This window comes from Microtus oregoni, unplaced genomic scaffold (genome assembly GCF_018167655.1).
Source record: "Microtus oregoni isolate MIOR12 unplaced genomic scaffold, Mior012 000020F_ref0000438, whole genome shotgun sequence".
NCBI lineage: Eukaryota > Metazoa > Chordata > Mammalia > Rodentia > Cricetidae > Microtus > Microtus oregoni.
In genome coordinates, this window is record NW_024543079.1 from 1,897,401 (window position 1) to 1,909,889 (window position 12,489).

The 12,489-nt window shown below is 45.0% G+C and overlaps 1 protein-coding gene across 2 annotated transcripts in view; it reads left to right on the forward strand.

The window, feature by feature from the left end:
- The first annotated feature begins 777 nt into the window (after positions 1 to 777).
- LOC121460490 (activity dependent neuroprotector homeobox) overlaps positions 778 to 12,489 on the forward strand; it is a 33,038-nt gene continuing 21,326 nt past the window's right edge. The window contains exon 1 of one of the 2 annotated variants that reach the window (XM_041670926.1): positions 778 to 1,404. The gene's annotated coding sequence lies outside the window, so the exon portion shown is untranslated. The remainder of the gene's footprint in view (positions 1,405 to 12,489) is intronic. The other variant, XM_041670927.1, reaches the window with a different exon arrangement.

Genomic DNA, 12,489 nt, shown 5'->3' on the forward strand with positions numbered 1-12,489 from the left:
GTTCATTTAAAGTGGACTCAAGGATGTTGACGTTAACATGGTGTGTTGGTTGGGGCAGATCCAAAGAGACAAAGTCAACAGTCCATGTATGCCCAAATTATAGGAGAACTATGACTACAGAGGGTGAGCGCCAGAACTTTCCATCCTTAGGCATTGCCAATCCAATGGCCTCAACTCTTTTAAGTCAAGAAATGGCCATCTGATGACTTGGAAGAATATCTTGAGACCCTGTCCATCTATTATCCCACAACAGTCCACTGGAAGAGTTGACGGCCCCAGAGCTATGTCATCTCAAGAGAATGTGTGAAGCACGAGGGCATCACACTTCGTTTAAGACTGGAGGCATCGGGCTCAACCCTTCGCCTTGCCTCTCAGCCTGTGAGAGCACGCTCTGTGAGCACGTGGAGCTTCGGGGCTGCCCGTGCACCCTCCCTCCAGATGTAGTCCAGGCCCAGATGGGCCCGCGCAGGGATCCCCAGCACAGCCACCTGACTGATTGTGCTGCGGCCCACTGCTTCTGCCTCCGCCGGCGGCGCTGCGGCCAGAGGAAAGCACCCAAGAGCGCACTGCGGCCATTATCCACGGCGCCTCCTAGTGGGTCAATGGCAAATCCTCCAAGTTCTCGCGAGAGCTCCCCCTCAGTGGGGATTATATAATCTCCCCAGGCGAGGCTGGGGTGCTGAAGGCACCCGCCCATAAGAGAAGTAGGGGTCCGCGCAGCAGAGGGCCGGAGTGCAGTCCCTGGGGGGTCCCCGTGCAAGGGGGGCGCTGGCTCCCACCGCCCCCCCCCCCGCTAAGCTGGACAATGAGTCCTCTTATGCTAATGAGGGTCTTACGTCACTTCCGCTCTTTCTCGGCCGCCATTTTGGCTAGGGCAGGTTCGGGGACTCGCTCCGAAGCGCTTGTATTGTCTGCTGAGGGGAGACGCGGGACTAGCCCCCTCCCCCGCCCGCCGCAGCCGCCACCACCACCGGCCCGGTCTACCCGCCGCCGCCGCCGGGACCCATGAGCTGAGCGCCCGCCCCCCGGCCGCCGCCATCTTGGCCCCCTCCCCCTCCGCGCCGCGCTCGGGGGGATTTGGCGTCTCCTCAGACACAGCTCCCTCTCTCGGTCCCCGCCGCCGAGGAGCCGCGCGGCTGTCGCCGCCCGCCCGCGACGGTGAAGCCGCGGCCCCACGCCCTCCGCCGCCCTCCGCCCCTCCTTTGTCTGCACTGCCCGCGCCGCCGCCCGCCGCTCTGCTGCGCCCGCCGCGCCCCCCGGCAGCAGCCGCGGCCGCGGCTCGAGCCGGAGCCCGCGCGCGACGAGGCCCCGGGCGCGTCCTCGCCGCCATCGCCGTGCCGCCGCCCGCCCGCCGCCGGGCCCCGGAGCACGCCGGCCCCGCGCACGCCTCGAGGCCGAGCCAAGGTAAGCCCGTGGCCCTGCCCTGCCAGCCTCCGGCCCCGGGCGCGGTCATTGTACTCCGCGCGCACACACCGCTCTGGACCGGCCTCTGCCCTCCTGCAGCCCGACCCCCTTCTCCGCCCCGCGAGGCCGCCGGCCGCCCGAGGCTTTTGCGGCTGGTGGCATCTTCCCGCACCCCGCCCCCAGCAGTACCCCGCTCTCTCGTCCCCCCAGAACTAATCCCCTCCCGCCCCTTCCCCCCCTACGCACGCCCCCAGCCCCCGGAACCTGCCTTCTGCCAGGTCTGCCCACCCTAGGCTTGGGGGGGAAGGGAAAGGCCCGGGGGGCGGGGAGTGCATGGCACGGAGTGAAAGTCTTTGCCACCCCAACAACATGCCAGCTTCCCTCCCATCCTGCCAACCACAGTCCTTCACCAGTCCTGCTCTCAATCTCAGCCTCCTGGTCAGCACTGCCTCTTTAGAGCTTTTCTGAGCCTCAACTTTGCAGTCAGAAAATGGAAATCCAGAAAGCCGCGAAAAGATGTTTGTCGAATGCAATGAATGGGGAGTAGTTCTTTGAGCACCCTCTTATTCGCCGCCTCTTTCCTCTGGGCTACCTACCCTTTTCTCCCCCCACCCCCCAACCTGGATGCCTGTCTGGTAGAAAAGGCGCGATTGCTTCTCTTCCTCTTCTGTCTAAGATCGGGCTCTGGAGTCTAATACCCATTTTCGCCTCGCTCTCTGCCACACACCCCAAGTATCTTCTCAGTGCTCTTCAACCACTAGTTCCTCTGGACAGTTCTTGTCATAACCCCATTTCACAGACAAAGGCTTAGGAGGGAAAAAGAACCAGACTGTTTCCTGTGTTAGCCATTTTAATGCTGTCCAGCCCCAGACGCCCAGTTCCCATCCCTGATGTTTCTTGTGCCTGTATCTTGAACCTTCAAAATGGTGTGTGTGGGGGGGTGTCTCTTGGATAGCTTTGTGCAGTTTCTTTATAAATCTGCATTGTTGCTTTTCTGGTTTATGGCCATGAAGAAAATATCAGCCCCCACCCAAAATGCACCGCAGCCAAGTCGGTTAAAGGCAGTGAGTGTTGGAGTCAGTAGGGGGCGCATTCTCTGCACTGGGTAAGGCTGCAGAGTGGGGGGAAGGGCCCCAGAACTAGAACAGGATGTGCTTAACAGCGCCTTCTACAGACCACGCGAAAATGGGCCCAGCAAGACTCGCGCTTAGTTGAGCTGACAGCAACATGGCGAAGGATTAAGTCTAAAGAGAGATTTTCTTTAAGAAAGTCACTTCAACGTTTGGAAAGTTCTTTTTTACTCTTTCCAAACCATTCACCCTTAAACTTTGGTTGCTGATCAGTCTTGGTGTGCATCCTTAGGTCATAGGTTCCCTTTCTCGAGAATCCTTTCACCTTAAGGTTGGAATGTGTCGACTTCTCTTTTCTAGGCCAGATGGTAAAGGGAGTTGTTTAAAGCCTGCAAGTAATGGGCTTGAAGTATCACTGGTCAGTCCAAATCTCTCCAACTCTTTTGAGAGTGAAAAGTCATTCTTGAGAGGTTTTTTGGGGGTGGTGATTTTCATAGCCATGAGAGATGGGTGTCATGATTTGCAAGGCTTTGTTGGTAAACATCAGGTCCCTATTGAGTTCTTCATTGTCCAACTTAGTAGAGTTGATTGCAAATTTTTGTTGCCTTCCAACTTCAGCCTTCCAGCAGTACATATCTCAGAAGCCAACGGCCTTTGCAAGTGTTGACACCAGTCTTGGTGCACACCCACTTTTTTAGGGTGTGTGGATTTCTGTAGATTTTACTCCTGTTGTTATTTCCATAGGTGTGAGATGCACAGTACGAAACCTAGGCCCCAACTTTTACATCGTGATGCACAGGGTTGCACTTTTTGTACTGAACTGATAGGTGGCCTAGTGGGTATTCCCTGTACTGCCATTTTGAGGATCTGGACTTCGTTTCCCGCTTTGCTCTTTGGACTACATTGTCAATTCACACCGGTGGGTATATCATTTTGGAGGGTGGGGACTGCAGCATCTGGGAAGCTGGAGACTTCCTCCTTGGTCACCACCAAACCTACACTTCCAAAATTTCAGCCTTAGCACGTTCCTCAAGGAACCACTTAGAGCTGCTTGCAGTAGTAGGTTCTGAACATTTAAGAAATACAGCTCTTTTAAGAGAAAATTTTAACTTGATGGTGGCATTATAATCATTTGCTTTCTGCACTATTGGACATAGAGTTTTAAGTAGCTAAACTCAAGACTTGTTAAGCTTCTGAAAGCCTTAATTACTTGATTCAAAGGGACTGGGAAGAATGGATCATGGGTAGAGATGGAGACAGTCTGGTAGGAGCTCTGGACTTGATCTGATTTCCATGCAACTTGTTCTTGCTTGGGACTTTTGACAGTGGGTGTTGATACACCTGTGGCTATTTTATTCTACTAGTACAAACCTCCTACATAGACATGCCAAGATAAATTTATGGGATTCCAAATGGATATATATGATATATAGTTAACCATTTAGCTCCTGAAAGTGATTTTTTTTTTCTGTTAGTTGCCAGCAGGTAACATTTTGCTGAGTGAAAGGAGGTGCCTTGCTGCCAGTATTGCTCTGAGACTGCATCGGATTCACACTATATTCATTCACTCATTTTTCATGTTTATGGGATCCAACATTAAATACAAATAGGCTTGTTAGGCATCTTGACATACTGTGTTAGTATTTGTTAGGCATGTCATTTTGACTTGTAAGCTACTATTTGATAGCTACGTTTTTGTTTTGTTTTGTTTTTTTAAGGAATTATTTTTTATGTACATTGAGTTTGTTCCTGTGTGAGGATGCCAGATCCCCCTGGATCTGGAGTTACAGACAATTGTAAACTGCTATTGTGGGTGCTGCTGGAAATTGGACCCGGGTTCTTTAAAAGAACAACCAATACTCTTAACCTTGCTGAGCCGTCTCTCCAGCCCTAGTTACCTAATTCTTAAAATGAATAATAATAAAATTTGAATATATGTTTGAAGACAAAGTTTGCGGATGTGATTTTGTTCTTTCTAATAAGTGAAATACAGTGCTAGCCAGTATCCTTGTGGTGGTCATTTTTCCTTCAGAGAACCTTGTGAGCTGTGAGAATGTGTGTGCTCTTCAGTTTGAGCAGTTAACTGGGTTTGACATGAAAGGGGGGGAGGGCTGGCACTGTTTGAGTTTGAAAGTGGAAATTTGTTTTTAGATGTGTGTTTTCTATTTATGTGCATTGTGTACATGCATTGCCTGTGGAGACCAGAAGAGAGCAGTGGATTCCCCTGGAACTGGAGTTACTGATGGTTGTGAGCTGCTGTGTGGGTGCTGGGAATCGAACTTGGTCCTCTGCAACAGCAGCAGTGCGCTTAAGAGCTGAGCCATCTCTAGCCCAGTGAAAGCTGAGATTTATAGTTTATGAACTAAGGATGTTCTGAACAGCTTCAGTTGACTAGAGTAGGAAAGGGAAAGTGAGGATTCTGTTAAACTCTCTTATCTTGATTTTTTTTCTGCTAGGTGTTGAAAATAACCAGATTTTAAATCTTGATTCTCAAGACCTTGCATAGGAAGTGCAGTCAGTAAGGTTGTTGAAGTCATTGGTTGATTTTATAAAACACCCACATGGACTCATTTTGCTTAGATTTCTTTTTCTCCTTAAACCAAAGTCAGAAAAAAAAAATTGACAGTGTTGAACAGATTTTGTTTCCACAAAAGCTTAATTGACCAATAAGTTTAATTACTGAAGGTGTAGATGTATACAGTATACCACAGATGAAACTTGTTAACTTCTTTGTAGCAAATCTCTTAAATAACTGTTAAAAAGTATTCAGTCTTTAAAACACAAAAATATTCAGAATGATGGTGTCTGATTATCTAAATGTTGACATCTACAATACAAATTCAGTTATGAAAAGTTATAACTTGAGAAATAGCTGGTCTATTTTAAATGGAAAAGTAGGGGCTACTATTTGGTAGTTAAAAGAATGAAAAACTTGACAAATTTAAGTGATGTCTTTTTGGTGTGTCTTTTTTTAAGTATTAGAAATGTGGTTTCTGGCAATTTTTAACATAACATAAAGAAAAATTGAAACTTTGATTTTTTCACACTAGAAGATCATTTGTTGTTTTCCCTATAGTGTCCTTGACTGTTTTACAGTAAGCTGCTTGTTCAAGTCAAAACATGCATGTCATAAAGTCTCTTGTACTTTTTGGAAGCTAAAATACTTTTCAATAAGAGTTTAGTTTTCATTGGCTTGCCCAGAAGACATGTAGGGGGAAAGTTGCTCCCTAATGTGGATAATTTTAGTGAGACTGAAAGAATTTGACATTTTGTTGGTATTACATAAACTTGGAAGACTTTTCCCTAGATTTTGTAAGGACTTGTGCTGTTGCCCCTGCAGCTAATGTCACATCCCTTGCTGAAGTTCGTATTGTTTTTCATGTTGTCAGTATGGAAGTTTGGTTTATGAAGTTAGTATAAGCTAATGCTAGCTAACCAAATGGATACTTCAGTAGGGTTATTGACTTGTTTGCAAACTGGCATTTCCTATCTTTTTGTGGAAACTCCCACTTAAATAAGCCATCCAAGTCTTGCTCAGGCTTTGTGGCCATGGGCTTTTGTTTACTTATCTTATTCAGATAGAGGGTTGGCATTGTTGTTTTTGAGTGTCTTAATGCTCCTCCCACCTGCCCTTTTCACGACCTACCTGCCTTTCTATCTTCCAATTTAGTGAGACTGTATTCTGTCCCATTGTAAGGAAAGATTCTAATGTATTAGCCTGCTTCCTAAAATTTGTGGTGGCTACATCAACTTGATTGATTGTGCAGAGGATGTGTGGGGTGGGAAGGGTGGTCTCAGACAGAATGTGAGCCACAGTCGTCGTCTTGTCAGTGAAAAGTGTAAGATGAGTACTTTACTATTCAGGTTCTTTCGTCTCCACGTGTGATCATAGTCCTTTGCCATTTGAGAGGCACTCCCATGTTTCCCTAGTGTTGCTCATCTTTCCCTTCCAAGACAGTTAGTTGGTAGAGCAATCCTGGAACTTGGGAAGAAGATCACAATGACCCAGAACTGTGTTTGGGGAATAAGAAGAGTGCATAAGACTTCGGGAAATAGCTTTTGAAGGAAGGCTGAATCTCTATACATCATGAAACTTTCTCTTTAGGCTAGGGTGTATAGATTTGTAATTGACTCCTGGTGGGAGTTAAGTGTCAATTCTCATGTGACATGGCTGGTAGCCTTTGGTAGGGATAGGGACCCATTACTCAATTTTAGAGTATAGGTAAGATTAGGGCTGGAGAGATGACTCAGTGGTTAAGGATATGTCCTATAGAGAACCAGAGTTCCCAGCCAGCACCCTTGTCATGGGCCTCAGAACCACCTGTAACTCCAGCTCTGGAGTATCCATCCACCTTCTGGTCTCCATCGGTTTATGCCCTCACCCCCACACAGATACACATGAATACACAATTAAAAATAAGTAAAAAAAGAGAGAAGAGTGAAATGTAAATGTTTTATCAGTTTGGATCTCTAGTGTTTAAAAAACCATTCTTTGAACACTGTCTTTGTTTTTTAAGTAGAGAATCAAAGTTCTACTACATCTGACCGGCTCTGTCAGATGTCCAGGCCTGTGCTTGGAACACTTTAAGGCTATTTATTTATTGGATTATTTTATTTTATGTGTCTGAGTGTTTTGTCTGTACATGTCTGAACCGTGTGTGTATGCCTGATGCCTGTGGAAGTTGGAAGGGAGGATGTTGGATCCCCTAAAGCTGGAGTTACAGGTGGTTGTGAACTGTGGGTGGTGGGAATTCAACTTGGGTCCTAGAGGAGCCATAACTCTGAGCCATCTTTCCAGCCAGTACTTGGGACACTAGATGCTTTTGTAAGCTATTGGCTTGTTGGCTGCTGTCTACTTACACCCATGGACCTGCATGGGTTCTGATTTACCAGGTCACATCCTGGCGAGAGTCTGGGTGTGAGGTGTGTGGGTTGCAGTAGTACTTCTGGAGTTAACCTGGCCAAGGTCTGAAAGGGGAGTTTGCTTAGGTCCTGCTGCTTCCCCCCAGCGCTTTGCGTTGTCTGGTTCCTGCTTTCACCCTGCTGAGCGAATCGCAGCTTTTGTCCTCTCCTTCCAAACTACTGAGCCTGTGCTTCCTGTGGGAGTCTGTAATGTTCTCTTTGGTAGGAGCTGCTGACTGGAGAGCTTTGTGATTGGTCTCTTGAAACAATAAACCAGGAAAACCTTACATGTGGTGCTGTTCGGCTTATATTTAAATTTTAAATTGCAGTTGTGAATTCTGAGTAGATAGAGTTCTTACTCCTGTGAAAGGTGAGCTATGCTGTGGTGCAAAAAGTGTCCCAAATCATTAAAAACAGCAGGCACAAAAGGCAAATGAAAAGCCTCTGGTTGTCCCAGCAAGTGGTGAGAACTGCTACATTCCAAAAGTTTTTTTTTGGGGGGGGGGGGCTGCCTTGAATTGCTAGCACTGCAGAATCCGTGTGTGTAATACATAGCTTTCCTGTACTCTCGATACCCAGGAAGTAGGGGCAGGAGGATGGGAAGTTACTATTCTTCAGCTACATGAAAAGTTAAAGGCCATCCTGAGAAGTGCAAAATCCTGTCTCAAAAACATGCCTTGACTCTGAGGGGTGGTTTAGAAAAACAGCTTGATAGCATGGCAGAAAAGAATTTCTCATTGCTGTGAAAAGTTATTCCTTGAGTGGTTTTGATAGATAAACTAAGAGTATTAAAATAACTTAGTCACACAGCATTGAGATACAAGGATGCTTTCTTTGCTCTCCTGACACTTGCTGTGCATAGGTCAACTGAGTTTTCAGATTGCTCTTTTTCAGGTTCCTCTTAAAGCAGGTTGTCACTATACTATACTGACAAGGAAATGCCTCTAAGCCTGTGGAGCTCTTCACAAGCATCTGACTAATCTTGATATGTCCCTGCCTTGTACAGTCACGTTTACAATGAAATGGGTTGGGGCACCTTCCCTATCATGCACTAAGTCTAGGCACATCTCTTAATGTGCGTCCTCATCCAGATTTTCTTTTTAAAGATGATTTCACTGAGATGTCATCTTTTCAAATAAAATAATAGTTCTTAAATTGATGAGGGGCTAAGGTAAGACCTTGTTTCTCACCTTTCACATTGTCTCTGTTTCACTTTGTTCCTTGGGAATATGAATCTTAAAAGTACTTATTTAGGTGTGAAGTGTGTACAAAAGTTCCGTTAGCTAAGCATTTGAAGTACCACTGGATATTAAGACAAGAATGTGCTAACATGAATGATTCAAATAAGTCTGCCTAAATTATTGCCAAAAAATACTGAAGTGTGTCTGTGAGTACAGGTGCATATTATACTGTCTACAGAGAGAAGTTACTGTGGCAACTACAGTTGGTTCTCAGGAATACGATAGCCTAGGTTTTCTACAAGGTTATTAGAATTTTCGAAGTATCTGATCTGACTTGAGGAAATAATGAGAACTGTTTTGGCCTGGCTTAATCCTGACATTTGAACAGTGGGATTGTGTGTGTTTTTCTTTTGATGCAGGGTCTCAACTGTATAGACTTGGCTGGCTTCAAACTCAGAGATCCACTTGCCTCTTTCTCCTAACTGCTGGAATGAAGCTGTACACCACCACACTGGGCAAAGATTTAGATTTATTTCTAATGTGTTTGTCTGTATATCTGTGAGCATGTGCTACATTTCTGTGGGTACCTGTAGAGTCTAGAAAAACACATCTGCTTCCATAAGTACTGGGAACCAAACTTGAGTCCTGCAAGAGCTTAGATCGCTCTATCCAACCCTGTCATATCACTTTAGGAAATAGACTTCTAAAGGCTAAGTGACATTTTTAGGGTCACAGGGCTAGTATGTGACAGAGCAAGGGACTCAACACACAGATCTGTTTGGCTCCTGGGTAGATTTTCAGTCACTCACTGCATTTTACCATCTTTTCTAGCAAATAGCAGCTTTATTAACAACCCTATCTCTCAAGAAGTTTGACATTGAAGTCTGTGTATCAAACCAGGTATGTTTTGGTCTGTAAACACAACTGTCCCACCGAAAGAGACAAAAAAGTTTTGCCATAAGTTGCACCTGAAATAGTTCTGTGCCCTTCTTTTGCTGAACCCTCACTGTCTTACCTCACACTTAATGCACTGGTAACTTCACAGGCCTTTGAGAGACGAGTGAGTGAGTTTAATGTTCTTAACAATGCCTTGAGTGGTTCTCACGTCATCTAATTCTGGTATCACAGACAACCAGACTGAAACTATTAAAATGCCTTTAAAATGTCACTTCTTGAGTATCGGGAATATAACTTCATCCTTGCCTGACTTGTCTAGGTTTAATTACACAAAAACCCATGTTAGTGTGTTGGTGTGTGTAACTTTCTCTTTCCTGTAAATAGACCTGGCAGCAGACTGTAACCTCACATTCAGGGCCCCTATCTAATCATCAACCCACTTTTCCAACTTTGCCTTTGCAGGGTGGTCATTCAAACTCAGTGTAGGACTTGCTAGGACTTGGCTTCCCTGCCTCTGGCACCATGGCCATGCTCACTAGCTTGGAGGCAGGCCCCATCAGCAGCTGCTACTTGTGAAGATGTTTCTGACTAGCACTTCTTTTGCTGTTGTTTGTGGGTGTCCTGTCTGTGAGCCTTGAGCGGGCAAGGCCTTGTTCATTTGGTCCGTTTCTTGAGCTCCTGCTTTGTAGCAGCCAATAATAATAGGTGGCAGGGATGTCAAGAATGTCTTTTTTAATGGATGGTATTTGTCTTGAATAAGGAAATGGTGTCTTATATCTTAGGTAGCTGGTCTCAACCTGTGGGTCTCAACCCCATAAGGGGTCACATACCAGATATTTACCTTACAGTTCATAACAGTAGCAAAATTACAATTAGGAAGTAACAACGAAAAAATTGAATGTTTAAAATCACCCATGGTGATCATCTAAAATGAAAACTGCTAAAACAGTGTCATTGTAATTTTGATAGCTGTTGATGTGAGGAGCAGGTTATCGCTAAGTAGTTTATCATTAGGTAATTTCTTGGTATGCAGCAGTTGTGAGGGTCTGTGCACTTTAGAATGCTCCCGTTTCACTTTTCCCTTCTATTGAAGTTAAACTCCTGAAACTACTAGAAAGAAATGAAGAGTGAAATTTAAATTCAACACATGGGATATTTCTGAGGGTTGTCTGTGGGAATTCACATGCTCAATTTTGCCAAACAAAAGCATGATCAAACTTGTAATCTGTCTTCTGAGGCAGAGGGCATTAAGACCTTCATTGTTAATGATACACACTGCATTGCTCTTGGTGTCTAAAAGTGGAGCCAATTTGCCAAGAAAGCTGGCTAGGATTTTTTGGTTTTTGTTTGTTTATTTAGTACTTAAAAGTTTTGGGGCCACCCAGACAGATTCCATTTGCTTTATTTCAGCAAAATAACTCGTTAACAGTGTCTAGAGTGTTCTGTATATGTGCCAAGATCTCCCTTCTAGATTGTATCCAGGATCTTGCTCTAGAGACTCATCCTATTCCAGAAAATCCTAACAGGTGTACAGTAATCACCTTTTTTTTTTTGACTAAGAGCCGTCAGTGATTCCCCTGGTTTTTGAACACCGATTACTGTTTAAAATTATCTCCCTGGTCTACATGGTGAATTCCAGGACAACCTGAGCTACACAGAGAAACCCTATCTTCAAAAAAAAAAAATTATCTCCTTCAGGCTTCGGGTATGTTGGCACAAGTTTCTAATCCCAGCACTTGGGAGGCAAAAGAAGGTAGATCTCTGTGTATAGGAAGCCAGCCAGGGCTATGCGTACGTAATGTTGTTGTTGATGTTGACCTTGAATTGTTTTGCTTTTAAATGTTTATGTATTTTAAGTATATGAGTGCTCTATTTGCGTGTATGCCTGTGTGACCGGAGAGGGCATCAGGTCCTATTATAGATGCCTGTGAGCCACCTTGTAGTTGCTGGGAATTGAACTCGGGAACCTCTGGAAAAGCAGCTGTTACCTCTTAACCACTGACCATCTCAATGCCAGCCTTTTTTTAATGTGTGTTTGTCTGTATGTGTGCCACATGAGTGTAGTAATGTCCAGGGAAGCCACTAGAAGTTGTCCAGTTGCCTGTGGAAGTAGAATTACAGGTGATTGTGAGCCACTCAATGTGGGTGCTAGAAACTGAAGCCTTGTCTTCTGCAAGAGCAGCAAGTATAGTTAACTGCTGACCCATCTCTGGTACTAGATTAGTTCTTGTCTTTTGAGACCAGGTCAGATGTAGTCCAGGATGAACTTGAACTGAAATTCTTGCCTTCACTTTTCAAATGCAGGGATTACAGGCATGCTCTCCCAAATAGATTATAAAAGGGAAAACATTATTGAGGTATAACACTTAGCCTATGCAATAATATGGGTCTAGTCTCTTAACACAAAAAGGAAAATTTAATTAATGTGCATAAAAATCTAAAAGATTCTATATTGTGTTGTCATGCCTTTGAGTGGTGTAAGAATTTTACTTTATATTTTGGGGTTTTGCTTTGGTAACAGCTTTCTCAGTTATAGCATGCAGTTCAGTAGTTTAGAGTGATAGAAGACACTTGGTTTTTGAAAAGTTGTCACGTGCTTGTGTAGAGGGTGTAACGCTCAGTGGTAGAGTATAAGACACTGGATTTCAGCTAGCACTGAAGAAAAGCTGTCAGGGATACCATTTTCTGTTTCTGAAACAGTAGCGTTATGAATTGAATAGAAAGATTTCTTCAAGATGGCTCATTCCTGAGACCCACTCTTAAAAGCCATTTTCTGACCTGCCCATGTGTGTCCTACATACACAAGTTTAACTTTTTTTTTTTAAAGGAAAAGAACCTTCAGTGTCGTTTACTTAGTAGCCATTAGCATCCCAGCTGATGTGAGAGCACGCCTTGTCCTCAGCTGTGTGCTTGTTCTCTTTTGGATGTTATGGGATCATCTAGCTGACCTTAGATGTGTGCAAATTCTTGATTGAACTCCTGGGTTTGGGGCTGGTGCAGCTGTGGCAGTGGTGTTTCTGGCACCGCACCTCAGG